Genomic DNA, 13,884 nt, shown 5'->3' with positions numbered 1-13,884 from the left:
AGATAATGGAAATAAAGAGATTAATGTGAACAAGTGTTACAAAGATGTCATTTTTCAGGGGAATTACCTGTCTAGTCATATTCCAGATGTTTTGCACTACACATGCCACCATCCCCAACCTGCAGTCAGAATTTAAGATTTGTATGTACCTGGAAAATGATGAGCTGGGAAACACAAGCATCACATTTTGCTGTTGGCATTTTTAGAAGTCCTCTTTTTGCAACTGAGATTCTCAGTTGAATGATGGGTTACTCTTAACTATCATCAGTAACTGGACTAGAAGAGAGCCCACAAATTGTAAATGTCAATTTTTAATTCACCATTTTAAATTCCACATATGCAGATGCACACAGATTTCTTGGAAGGGATAACAAACTTGAACAGACTGTGAAGTGACACCAATTGGTTGTTAATCAGCCATTTCTATCAGCCATCAAGTTATTTCAGACCTATGACAACCCTAAAAATTTAAGACTCCCAAAGGGTCCTGTCAATTATAGTCCTCCTGAGGTTTTGCAAGTTAAAGATGTGGATTTTTTTTTAATTTGAGTCTGTCCATCTCAGGTTCGGTCTTTCTGCTTCCTACTGCCACTTTTCTTAGCTTTATTATTGTCTTTTCCAGTGAGTTTTGTCTTTTCATACTGGCCATAATCTTAAAGGTTTTCATCACTTCCCATAGCTAATTGTGGTTAGATGCTGTGATGCCATGGAACATCTTGGTTGCATGCCTGGTCATTTACCTAATTGTATCACTAAAATGTGCCCTGGTACCTCATCAGTTGCCCACAGTTAGTCATAGCTAAATATTCAGGCTCTATGTAAACACCACTGGGCTTCTGGCTGTTAAGTACAAAGTATTATAGCTTCTATTTAGTCATTTAAGCTTCTAGTGAGAGTTCAGGCTTTATTTGATATAGAACCTGCTTATGAGTCTTTCTGGTTGTTCATGGCAAAGCTCTCTGTTTCTCACAGATATTGTTCATCAGTAATAGCTGCTAACAAGAAAATACTTGGAGTATTTGAGCTGAGCTCAGAAGGGGGAGAGAGGCTATAAAAAAGACAGAGTCTTTATGGTCAGAAGTAGGTCCCTGAACTAAATGGGCTTACTCTCAGGCAAGAGGATAGTCTGGGAGTAAGCTACATCTGCCACAGTAGTACTTACTCCTGCATACCTATGTAGAGGATTCTACTGTTGCAAAATTTTTCTAGATCCCTGAACTTCACAGATTTCTTTGCCTTCCCCCTTTTTTTCTGGCTAAGAAATCTTAACTCCAACAGATTGGATAAAAATGCTGGACTATTATATTATGGTGCAGGGGGGGTCTCCAAACATTTCGGTATGAGGACCACATCATATGTTTTACACATTGTTGAGGGCCAAAGGGGGAAAAACAGTTTTATAATGAATGAATAAGTTTATATGGATTAACAAACTTGTATACCACAGTATTAATGGGAATGATGGGACTGCTTGTTTAATTTCAAAATATTCCCGAACTGAGGTTTCAAGCTTGAAGAGCCAATTATTAGAATGGACTGAAGATGCTCATCAGATAAACTTGCTCAATAGTTGGACTTCACATACTTCATTCTTGAAAAGATTTCTTCAAACAGGTATGTTGTACCAAAAACTGACACAAATCCGAAAGCAAATTGCTTCAAATTTGGAAACTGCTCAGGCTGCAAAGATTTGTAAAATTGGATCAGATTTCCTTTATACATGTGATTTATCCAGGATTGGTCACAGTGACGGGCCTCCCATTAGTATCTCCTATGAACAGTTTGTGGCCTTTTTAAAACATAAAATGGAGGCCATCCAGCGGGACCTAGATATCTCCTCTTTATCAGTAGATTGTGCCAAGATGTCCTGTGCATTGCCTTGCCCAGCAATCTTAACACAATTTCAATCTATGATGTCAGTTGAGGTTGACAGGGTCCTTGATCGCTGTAGGACCACCACCACCACCTCATTAGACTCTTGCCCAGCCTGGCAAGAAAGTGGCCTTAGTTAGGCATCCTTCAGTATCGAAAGACTATGGTAACATGCTCTGTGTGGAGGACTTGGAGCAGCGTCTAGTGTGGCTGAGGAGGCCAATTCGAGAGTGACAATCCCTTCCACACTGAAGACAAATCCAATCTGTCCCCTGTCCAGCTCCCTGGTTTTGCTGCTTTTGTGACTTCCTCTTTGCCTCAGCCTCCATCATCTCAGATGCATTGGTTCTCAAACTTTATAGCCTGGGGGTATGCCATAGAATTTCCATCCCTTGCGCCCACAGGTTATATCCAATGCACCATCCCTTCCCCGATCCTTCAAGCAGAAATTCACACACACCTGATGAAAAAAGCCATCTCAAGAGTGCCTCCCCATCGCATATTCACGGTCTTTCCCGGTACTTTATTGTGCCAAAAAAGGAATCTTGGATCTACATTCCAAAACAAATTAATTGCCCCAAAATGTTTCTGGGTGGTGATGTTACAGTCCATTCTGTCTCTCCTCTAACAGGGAGACTGGTTCGCATCTATAGATCTTCACAACATGTATTTCCATATTTCAGTTCAGCCACAGCAACATCGCTTCCTCGACTTCTTTTTCAACCATCAGACCTATCACTTCTGTTCACTTCCCTTCAGGCTCTCCACAGCCCTGAGGGTCTTCATAAAATGGGACCAGTTGCTGCTTTTCTCAGAACCTGTGATATTGCTGTCTTCCCCTACATCAATGGTTGGCTTCTGGTGGCACACGGCAGAGCTCCTCTGCATGCCAACATTGCATTCACCCTACACCTACTCTCAAGTCTCAGGATGCAAGTCAATGAGAGCAAGCCTCATCTTGTCCCATTTCAGACTATCCAATGCATAGGAGTTCTCCTAGATGCCAAAAGTGCCCGAGCTGTCATACCTCAACCATGAGTGGATACTATTATCTGCTCCACATGAAAACTGATTCATATTCAACACACCTCATTCTGTTCAACGAACATTGGGACTCGTGGCCTCCACCATGGCCATGCTGCCCCACTCCTGACTGAGGGTGCGACTACTCCAATCTTTTTACCTTCTTGCCTACAACAGGCAAGACCCTCCAAACAAAAGACTTTCTTTCACCACATCTGAAGAGAGAACTTCTGTGGTAGAAAATAGATCATCATCTCCACCTCAGTGTCCCATTCCAACAACCACATGCCTTCAGTCTCACACTTGCAGATGTGAGCACGATGGGATGCCCACTGTGGTCACAGGCAAGTCCAGGCTATATGGTTGAGACAAGAGAAGACACATCATATCAACGTCCTCAAGCTCCTAGCCATTTTCAAGGCCCTTCAGGTATTCAAGAACCTAATTCAAGGTCACAACGTTCAAATCACCACCAACACCGCCATGGCAATATATTACTTTGACAAGCAAGGAGGAACCAAATCCCTGAGCCGCCTCTACCTCTCAGGCCGGCTCTGGGAATGGTGCATCTCCCATAAGATTATGTCTCCATGTCTCCAGCACGGACTACACAAGGGCAGGCTGCCTCAGCCGAACAATGACACACACACACATGGATGGGAACTTTCTCAAATGATATACAGTACATCGAACTGGCCTCTCTCTGGGGCAAACCTGCTGTGGATGTGTTTGCCACCACTACCAACCCCAAATGTGCCCACTACTGCTCCCAAGCAGGCAAGGGAACAAATTCCTTGGGAGATACTTTCACCATGATCCAAACGGGGGATCTCCTATACATGTTCCTCCCCCTTCCACTGATCCAGCACACAATTGTGAAAATCATACACAATCATTCAGATTCAATCCTCATCACCTTGTGGTGGCCACGACAACAGTGGTTCTCCACCCTTCTCCTTAATCAACAGATTCTGGCTGCCCCTGCACCATGACTTTCTCTCCCACACAAAGGCACAGTTCTCTACCTGGATATCACTCACCTGAAATTCACTGCCTGGAGGATATCCCTCTCCTCACAAACAGGCTAGACACCTCTCCACTAACAGACTTTAGGGTTATACTGTGGAAGCATTTTCAGTGCTATGCAGCATCACGTAGCCTCTGAGATTCTCCTGCATCCCTGGTCATAGTTCTTACCTTCCTACTACACCTCAAACAACAAGGACTCTCCATCTCCTATATCAAAGTTTACCTCGCCGCTATAGTCACTCACCAGCCAAGAGACCATGCATCTACACAGTTCTTCAGACATCAAACTATTAAAATGTTTCTAAAGGGCCTTCATAACGCCTACCCGGATGTGGGACCTCCACAGGACCCCTGGTCCCCATCACTCATCTTTTCCCAGCTTACCAAGCATCTCTTTGAACCACTGGCAACAATGGATCTCTGCCTTCTGTCTCTAAAGGTTGCACTGTCAGTGGCCCTCACATGAGCATGTTGGGCTGCAGACCTTATAGCTCTCAGATGTGACTTACCCTACATCAATTTTCCCCGCAACAAAGTCACTTTCTACATTAACATTACCTTCCTGTATAAGGTAGCACCCGATTTTCACATGTCTCTTTTTTTTACAACTTTTTATTTTTTAACTACAAGGGATAGGGTAGGGACTACAAAAGATAAAAGGAAATGGAAGGGGAGGAAAAGAAATTTAGAGGATAGGAGAGCACAAAGTATACAATCATCCAATCTTTTCATATTTCAATAAGAAAATCAACTTTCTACTTTTTCCCATTTGATGGCCCTCCAGATATCAACTTATAATTATATTTAAATTTAACTCTATGTTAGTCCAACACTATCAGGATATCGAGACCATTTATAAAATACATCCCGTTGCTCAAGTTCCTTCTGCATTAGACAATCTTCCAACACAACTACAAATACATCCATTTCTGTCACTTCCCATATTTTTTGGAACTCTCCTTAGAAGAAAAACATAGATCCCAGACTCTAATCCAGTTTTTAACATAACCATTTCTGACTGTGGTGTCTGAATAGCATACTGGGTTATTCTTCTTCCCATCTATTTTATCTGGTGTGGCAGTCAATACCAACAATTCTGGACTTAATACAGTTTTATTTATTTATTTATTTATTTATTTATTTATTTATTTATTTATTTATTTATTTAATTTCTATCCTGCCTATCTGATCATATTAGACCACTCTAGGCGGCTGTTTAGTCTCTGTTAAATCCTCTTTCATCAGATCTTCCATCTGGCTAAGATGTTCATTTACCTGCTGGAATCCTGTTGTTATTATCTTTTGCATGTTAACCCTCCATTCTATGTCAGAATTTTGTTCCCCTATTCCCATATTTTGTGTTTTGGGCAGACAAGGTCCCCAACCTTTTATATTTTAAGTTTTCAGAAATCATTCCAGTCTTTCAATTTCCACTATTTTATCAACGAACGGATCCCCAAATCATAAACTTCCTCTAGATACTTCCTCCCATCCTTACACAGGTATTATAGTCTATAAACCAATTTTTAGCCACACAGTTTAAATTACAACCATGGCAAAATTATCAGAGTCTCTCACAATCCAACCAAAAGAAGTCCACATTAAACAGCACACGTTGTTGTTGTTGTTTAGTCGTTTAGTCGTGTCCGACTCTTTGTGACCCCATGGACCAGAGCATGCCAGGCCCTCCTATCTTCCACTGCCTCCCGGAGTTGTGTCAAATTCATGTTGGTTGCTTCACAGACACTGTCCAGCCATCTCATCCTCAGTCGTCCCCTTCTCCTCTTGCCGTCACACTTTCCCAACATCAAGGTTTTTTCCAAGGAGTCTTCTCTTCTCATGAGATGGCCAAAGTACTGGAGCCTCAGCTTCAGGATCTGTCCTTCCAGTGAGCACTCAGGGTTGATTTCCTTTAAAATTGATAGGTTTGTTCTCCTTGCAGTCCAGGGGACTCTCAAGAATCTCCTCCAGCACCACAATTCAAAGGCATCAATTCTTCGGTCGTCTGCTTTCTTTATGGTCCAGCTCTCACTTCCATACATCACTACAGGAAAAACCATAGCTTTGACTATTTGGACTTTTGTTGGCAAGGTGATGTCTCTGCTTTTTAAGATGCTGCCAAGATTTGTCATCGCTTTCCTCCCAAGAAGCAGGCGTCTTTTAATTTCGGGGCTGCTGTCTCCATCTGCAGTAATCATGGAGCCCAGGAAGGTAAAATCTGTCACTGCCTCTATATCTTCCCCTTCTATTTCCCAGGAGGACCAGTGGCCATGATCTTAGTTTTTTTGATGTTGAGTTTCAGACCGTTTTTTGCACTCTCCTCTTTCACCCTCATTACAAGGTTCTTTAATTTCTCCTCACTTTCTGCCAGCAGAGTGGTATCAACTGCATATTAGAGGTTTTTGATGTTTCTTCCGGCAATCTTAATTCCAGTTTGGGATTCCTCCAGTCCAGCCTTCCACATGATGTATTCTGCGTATAAGTTAAATAAGCTGGGGGACAATATACAGCCTTGTCGTACTCCTTTCCCAATGTTGAACCAATCAGTTGTTCCATATCCAGTTCTAACTGTTGCTTCCTGTCCCATGTATAGGTTTCTCAGGAGGTATATAAGGTGGTCAGGCACTCCCATTTCTTTAAGAACTTGCCATAGTTTGCTGTGGTCCACACAGTCAAAGGCTTTTGCATAGTCAATGAAGTAGAAGTAGATATTTTTCTGGAACTCTCTGGCTTTCTCCATAATCCAGCGCAAATTAGCAATTTGGTCTCGAGTTCCTCTGCCCCTTCGGAATCCAGCTTGTACTTCTGGGAGTTCTCGGTCCACATACTGCTGAGGCCTACCTTGGAGGATTTTGAGCATAACCTTGCTAGCGTGTGAAATGAGTGCAATTGTACGGTAGTTGGAGCATTCTTTGGCACTGCCTTTCTTTGGGATTGGGATGTAGACTGATCTTTTCCAAGCCTCTGGCCACTGTTGGGTTTTCCAAACTTGCTGGCATATTGAATGTAGCACCTTAACAGCATCATCTTTCATGGATTGTTGCCCCTTCATGGATTGTTGCCTTGTCGTGGCGAAGGGGCTTGAGTAACTCAGAGAAGCTATGGGCTATGCCGTGCAGGGACACCCAAGATGGACAGGTCATAGTGGAGAGTTCCGACTAAACGCAATCCACCTGGAGTAGGAAATGGCAATGCCACTCCAGTATCTTTGCCAAGAACACCCCATGATCAGAAACAAACAGCACACACGAGGGATCAATCTCTTCAATAGAATCCTTATAATCTGTCCAGCTCCAGTCCTGATTTTATTAGCTCCCGGTTTTCACATGTCTCAACCTACTTTCTATCGTCTCTGCAGAACAACCTGGAATGATTCCTCAACTTCTTGGATGTCCAATGAACACTGCCGTTCTACCTAGACAGAATGAAAGAATCTAGACAAACGACCAAACTTTTCATCTCCTACCAAGGCCCCCAAAAGGGGCAACCTACTTCTTCCCAAGGCTTCTCCAAGAGAATCTCCCTATGCATTGCCGTGGCCTATGAACTTGTGAAAAAGCCCCCACCTCAGGCTTTTTGCAGCCACTCTGCCAGGGGAATCTCCTCCTCTGCTTGCCTTTATGCGAGGTGTAGATATCCAGGAGATCTGCTGGGCAGCCACAGGTCCCAGCCCTTGACTTTTGTCACACTGCAGACTAGATCTCAGGGCTCAAAAAGATTCTGCTTTTGGTAGGGCTGTCCTATCCTCTGTTCTGGCGTAACTCCCACCTCCAAATTCTGGCTTGCTAACCACCCTTCTGTGTGCATACATGGAGACCACAACAAATAAGATTTGGTTACTTATGTAATTATGGTTCTTCTAGTGGTGATCCATGTATCCACACCCACCTCCCCTCTTGTTTCACCCTTCCAAATTTTTCTAGCAGTGGACATTTGGGACTGAGGAGAGTGGGGCTGTGCATTAGCTGTATAGGCAGAGAGGCACTTTCATTTTTGAAGCTCTGGAACTTTCCGAAGTGGGGTCTGTGCAGGCACAGAATCCCTCTGTGTGGATACATTGATCACCACTGGAAGAACCATAGTTGCGTAAGTAACCAAATCTTTTCAGCCCAATGGATGAACAGTATGTCTGGAGGAAGAAGAATAAAGCATACAGTGAAAAGAACTCTCTGCCTACAGTTAAGTATGAAGGTGGCTCAGTGATGCTCTGGGGCTGCTTTGCATCCTCTGGCACTGGAAACCTGCAGTGTGTGGAAGGCAAGACGGATTCATTGAAGTATCAGGAAATTCTAGGAGAAAATGTCATACCATCTGTGAGGAAGCTGGGTGTCATTGGACCTTCCCACAGGACAGTCATCCTAAGCATTCCTCAAATTCCATGCAGAAGAAGTCCTGGAAGATTCTACAGTGGCCATCACAGTCACCTGACTTGAACCCCTTAGAAAATCTCTGGTAGGGTTTGAAGAAGACGGTTGCAACACGCAAACCCAAGAATATTACTGAACTGGAGGTCACTGGTCATGAGGAATGGGCTAAAATTCCCCAGCAACACTGCCAGAAGCAGGTGTCTGGCTATGCATCTCGTTTGCAGCAGGACATAACAGCAAAAGGGTGCTCTGCTAAGTACTAAAGATGATTGCCATGAAGGCACTAAATAATTTTGACACTGCAAAATTAATTAAAAGTTTAATTTTCAGTTGAATTTGGAGAAACCACTTGAAGCATTTGTTGTGTTGAGCTATTTCGGTTGCTTTTGTTTGATTTCTTCATTGCAAAATCTGAAAATGTTGACAATACACCTGACTTGCAATGGAAAGGTGAATAATTTTGATTGCAACTGTAGCTCTGCCTGTGCAACTAGAATAACATCACTGGCCACAGCAGATTGCTGCTAATCAAAAAGTTCCATCATGTATTTCATGGTGCCCATGGCTCTTCAACATCTGTACACCCATACTGGGAAAAATAATTTTAATTAGCATCATTCAGGGATGCCAATATCCTGTTGTTTAGCTCCGCCTGTGAAATGCAAATTAAGTGAGGTGTGCTTTGAAGTTGAAAAAAGGATTTAATTAGCATTTGCCATGGGGAGTAACATCATTCCTATTGTGCAGATAGAGTTGCACAACAGGATCTTGGCTAGTGTTTCTTGACACTGGGAAGCTGAAGTCTATGGTGCTGGAATGATAGCAATGTATGTGCCACGTGAGCCTCTCTGCCGAGGACATTCTACAGGTGGGGAGCCGCCACCACCGAAGAACTCTTTTTCCTCTTATTCAGGTATGTTCTTGTAAGATGAAAATTTCATATTCAAAAATTAACAAAAATATACTCTTTGTCACATTCTGAATATCTTGTTTAGCATTTCTGACCAAATACTGGACCTGCAAGAACCTTTTCTATAAACATTTAACATCAACATTCTTGGACTTGGCATCTATAATATCAAAGGAGATGGGTGAGATGTCCCCACATTTACATCAACCCTTTTGAAAAACCATGGGGGAAAGCGACCGAGCCAGATGCTACCGGTGTTTGTGTTCCAAACAGCATACTGCTTGCCAATAATTCATTCAGATCCTTTCTCCTGGTCTGTTCGCAAGCACTCCTCAAAATAGTGAAACCAAATTAAAATTTCTTATCTAAGTGGAACAATAATAAAACGGGTGTATTTTTAAAAAAACTTTTAAAAAGAGGACACACAAATTCTTGGAGCCTCTTTGCTGTGTCTCTTCCCCCGCCCCCAACCCCTCCTGCCTAGCGCGGAATGGGTTTTGATTGAAATTATAGTTTAGCCTGTGTTCCCTTGAGTGAGGGAAAATAGCCTCCAAAGAGAAGCTAGCTCCAATTGGTGACTCTCTTCCCCTTTCCCGTCCCCTAATTGAAACCAAATGTGAAATATGCTGGAATTGTGGGACTTCTGGCTAGGTCCCAAGAATCCTCAGAATGCTAAATCGCTTGCAAAAGCATCTTGCATCAGCCTGCCGAAGTTTATTTCCAGCCTGGCTTCTCCATCTAGGGCGAAAAAGTGGAATCTGTCCGTTTTCCATTAACATTGTGGATTAAACTTGAAAACTCCTGCTGCCTTCCCTTCAGAATTCATCTTACCATCCAGGTATGGATGTTTTGATGCTTTTCAAAAACATTAACTTCAACATTTCATACTCTTGTTTCATAAGACGGAAAGCCTTCTCCTGGACAAAGGCTAGCTTGGTTTAGGATGTTGTAACAGGGCAAACTAAGGGAACAAAGGAATAGGAGAAAATTATGCATTTTTCTAGCAAGCTTCCTTTATGAGAAAAAATTATATCGTTCTTTTAAAAATGTTGTTTGCATGGCAGGCCAGGCTGGTTGATTACAGATGCCAATGATAGTTCTGGCATCTGAGAGGTATATCTAAAGAGAGGATGTTGAAGTTAGGAAAAGACCCTGAGATTGAAGGGGTTTTTCTTTCTTTCTTTCTTTCTTTCTTTCTTTCTTTCTTTCTTTCTTTCTTTCTTTCTTTCTTTCTTTCTTTCTTTCTTTCTTTCTTTCTTTCTTTCTTTCATCTGTGGCTAAATTGGTCTGAAAAGCTGTTGACTGAAGAACCAAATACTGTTGATTGTGTGAAGATACTTTTATGGGGAAAGTTATAAGATTTGAAGCCTCCCCTTTTTCATCGCTGTTTGTGTGTGCCTCATGACACCCCTGTGTTTCATTGTTGTTTCCATTATTGCTGGTGGTGTCTGAAAGGCCTTCTGGCAAGGTAGTCAATCCAGTCTCACAAGACCCCAGTTCCAGATGATTTGCAACAGAACCTGTACTATTTCTTTCCCCCAGAAAATTTAGGCCCATCTTGAAAAAAAAACCAAAGGAGGAAGAGCAAAGGAAAAATATTACTTTCAAAATCCCCAGATAGCTTTTCATCAAGAATCTCTTGATTGGAGCTCTAACTTGAAAAGGAATAAAGAAGAAACAAAAACAGAAACTGTTACTCTTTTGTCAGTAGACCAGAGGAAAGTGTGTGACATGCTTAGGCTTATTCAAAATCAAAAATAGTACTGGCTTGGGTGAGATCTTCAAAAATGAAAAATCAAAAATTAAACAATTGAAAAATTGCAAGCTCCTTTAAAACTATTGTTGTGCTCATAGGATATTTTAACAGAAATGCTTGTATTGCTCTCTTTTTCTTCCATATACGATGCTCTATCTTCCCATTAGACTGTAGGTGAAACAAGATTTAAAAAGTGTGTCTGATTCTCCACTATGCTGTAAAGGCATGATGACCCATTAACTGAGCGAAGATCTGATACTGCCGTAGACAGAAACACTTGTGAGCAACTTCCTTCTGGAGTTAAGGAAAACAATAATGTAACTTACAGCATCATTCATGGCTACCAGCAATATTGTAATCCATGTGAGTTGACGTGAATGTCTTTAAAGTCCTTAAATAGTTAAGAGTCCAGCTGCAATATAGAACAATTGTTCAGTTTCCGTTACTGTTTTATATAATATGTTGATTGAACTTTTCAAGTATTTCAGCCAATATTCAGTCCTTTTTATCTCCTTAGAGAAAATAAAGTTACCCAGGAATCTACTCTCCTCTTCTCAGAAAGAAGAACATTTTACGGACCCAGTGTCCGAATTAAAGTCAAGTGCTTTAGGCCTGACTTTCTTCCTCACCGCCATTCACAATATAACAATCTACCAATATTACTTTTCAGATCACACTGGCACATTCATATCCATGTGATAATGCTCTTCACATGCGTCCCCCATACTCAGTGTACATCTAGGTTTATTTAGACATATGACAAAGTGTTGAAAATATGCAAGTGACCAACAATTTTTATTCACACACGTTATTCTGGCACAGTTTCCCAAGAAGCAGCCCTTGATTCTCATTCCTTATGAAGTGTGCATTTGATGGTAAATTCATGTTTGCAGCTGTGTAGTTAGTGAAAAATTATAGGCATGAAAAATAGGAGACATGAAAAGCAATATGAGCAGGATAACATACTTTCTAGTCATGTCACTACAAAGTGTGCATTGTTTGAAATAATTTCCCTAATTTTTCTCCCTCATAATTTGAGAACTTGTCTCTTAATATAATTGATGTAGAACAGATTCAAGGTAAAGTAAGAAAACCAACACCCAACCACAACCGAGCCATAGAATATGATTCAACAAGATGTATGGCAATAGGCAGTGGAGGTCCTAGATGCCTTTGAAAGAGAGTTAAACAACCTAATGGTTGATGGGTCTATCAACAGCCATTTTCTGCAAAAGCTGAATGAAAATGTCAGATGCTGTAGCTCTCACTGACAGTTTGCTGGGAGAGGTCTTTCTGTGGACTTCCCAGACCCATTCACCTGCACGATCGCAGCATTTGGTGTCTCTTGAACTAGATGTACTTTTGGTCCAGAGGGTCCCTTCCAGCTCTGCAGTTCTCAGATGATGACAAGGAATATTATTATTATTATTACCCATCAGGGCTGCTAAAGTGAGCCATGTGGGCTGCAATACTGTAGGTATGTGCTCAGGGAATTGTTATATTCAGCACAAATGCTGGGAGCTGTCGGGGGGAGGGGGCATGGATGACCAGTAGCTGTGTTCTTTTGGAAAAAGCACCATGTTATGTCCTCATCGTACACAACAGTGTTGTTTTTACGTGCCATCAAATCGCTTCCTAAACAGCTCAGCTCAGCTCTTGTAGACTCAAGCCTTTAGGCAGTCAATCCATCTCATATTTGGTCTTCTTTTTTTACCTTTCCCAGCATTATTGTCTTTTTCAAAGAATCCTGCCTTCTAATGATGTGCCTAGAGTAGAACAGCTTCAGCTTCGATGTTTTTGCCTCCAGAGATAGTTCAGGCTTGATTCAGTCTAGAACCCACTTGTTTGTCTTTCTGGCAGTCCAGCGTGTCTGCAAAGCTCTCCTCCAGCACCATATTTCTCCAGCACCGGCAGTTAAGATCTAGCCAGGGGGCCCTTTGAAAGAACCGTCCCTCAAGGAGGTAAGAGGGACGGCTTGTAGACACAGGGCCTTCTCGGCAGCTGCCCCCAGACTATGGAATGCTATCCCAAATTAGATTTGTCTGGCACCGACGCTGATGACATTTCGGCGCCAGGTCAAAACCTTCCTGTTCCAGAATACTTTTAATTGAAATTATAACAACTGTGAGTCCTGATGACAATTTTGGGAATATATATTTTAATTGTATCTTAATGGTTTTATTTTTGTACTGTATTTTAATTGTTGTAAGCCCCCAGAGATCTTTGGGTAGTGTGGGTGGCATATAAGTTAAATAAATAATTAAATATTTCAAACAAAGCATTTTTTCCTGTCAGCTTTCTTAACTGACCAGCTTTCACACCCATACATAGTGATAGTAAATACAAGAGTGTAGATTATCTTCTTCTTGGTCTCCAGTGACACATCCTTATACTTGATGGTCTTTTCTAATTCCTTCATTGCTGCCCTTCCTAAGTAAAATGCAACTTTAAGAAAATTGTGTGTTTTAAAATTTTTGGTTTATATGGATGGTGGTTAATTAAACTAAAAACTAGAGATGTTCGTGGGGAGAAACTTGACTAAAGATATCTACTGAACCCTGAGGAACAAAATCCCATGTGACTTTGGGCAGCAGCGATATTTCTGTGTCATTTGGAGGCCCCAGAAAATGGATACTGGTTGGGCTGAGGTATAGAAAAGTGAATGTGATAATAGTCTTTCCAGTTCTGAGATACAGAAGATGAGAGAAAACTACCACATTATAGCCAAAATCCTGTTGCTTAGCTCTAGCGTAGGCCGATTGAATCAATGAAGATTTGGTGAGTCAACTTCTTTTTAAGTTCCATTGATTCAACATTGAATTAATAGAAGTTAAATGATTTTTTGGACAATTTGTTGGAAAACACGGATTAGGAAAATGATATGGAGAAAGAATTACATACTTCTGTGAAGCAGAACTTGTAATTAT

The 13,884-nt window shown here is 41.6% G+C and overlaps 1 protein-coding gene across 1 annotated transcript in view; it reads left to right on the top strand.

The window, feature by feature from the left end:
* Window positions 1–9,671: 9,671 nt before the first annotated feature.
* Window positions 9,672–13,884, top strand: part of DDR2 (discoidin domain receptor tyrosine kinase 2) — an 83,814-nt gene continuing 79,601 nt past the window's right edge. Inside the window, exon 1 of the mRNA XM_020798567.3 lies at window positions 9,672–10,039. The gene's annotated coding sequence lies outside the window, so the exon portion shown is untranslated. The remainder of the gene's footprint in view (window positions 10,040–13,884) is intronic.

The sequence above is a fragment of the Pogona vitticeps genome, chromosome 4 (assembly GCF_051106095.1).
Source record: "Pogona vitticeps strain Pit_001003342236 chromosome 4, PviZW2.1, whole genome shotgun sequence".
NCBI lineage: Eukaryota > Metazoa > Chordata > Lepidosauria > Squamata > Agamidae > Pogona > Pogona vitticeps.
This window is presented reverse-complemented; position numbering and strand designations above follow the sequence as displayed.